Here is a 625-nt window from a genome sequence, read left to right as displayed (position 1 = left end):
AGATCCAGCCCGACTGCTCAGCAGCCGGCCTGAATCTCGGGGGCTACACCCAGCGGGTGCGCTGACGCGCCCCCGCGAGGAAGAAGACAAAGTAGTCGCCGGGAGATCCGGCCCGACTGCTCAGCAGTCGCCCCGAAACTCGGGGGCTACACCCAGCGGGTGCGCTGACGCGCCCCCGCGAGGAAGAAGACAAAGTAGTCACCGGGAGATCCGACCCGACAGCTCAGCAGTCGGCCCAAATCTCGGGGGCTACGCCCAGCGGGTGCGCTAACGCGCCCCCGCGAAGAAGAAGACTAAGTAGTCGCCAGGAGATCCGGCCTGACTGCTCAGCAGTCGGCCCGAATCTCGAGGGCTACAGACAGCGGGTGCACTGACGTGCCCCCGAAGAAGGCAAACTAGTCGCCGGGAGATCGGCCATACTGCTCAGCAGTCGGCCCGAATCTCTGGGGCTACACCCAGCGGGTGCGCTGACGCGCCCCCGCGAGGAAGAAGACAAAGTAGTCGCCGGGACATCCGGCCCGACTGCTCAGCAGTCGGCCCGAATCTCGGGAGCTACACCCAGCGTGTGCGCTGACGCGCCCCCACGAGGAAGAAGACAAAGTAGTCACTGGGAGATCCGGCCCGA

Source organism: Triticum aestivum, chromosome 3D, assembly GCF_018294505.1.
Source record: "Triticum aestivum cultivar Chinese Spring chromosome 3D, IWGSC CS RefSeq v2.1, whole genome shotgun sequence".
Classification (NCBI taxonomy): Eukaryota; Viridiplantae; Streptophyta; class Magnoliopsida; order Poales; family Poaceae; genus Triticum; species Triticum aestivum.
Note: the sequence above shows the minus strand (reverse complement) of the source record.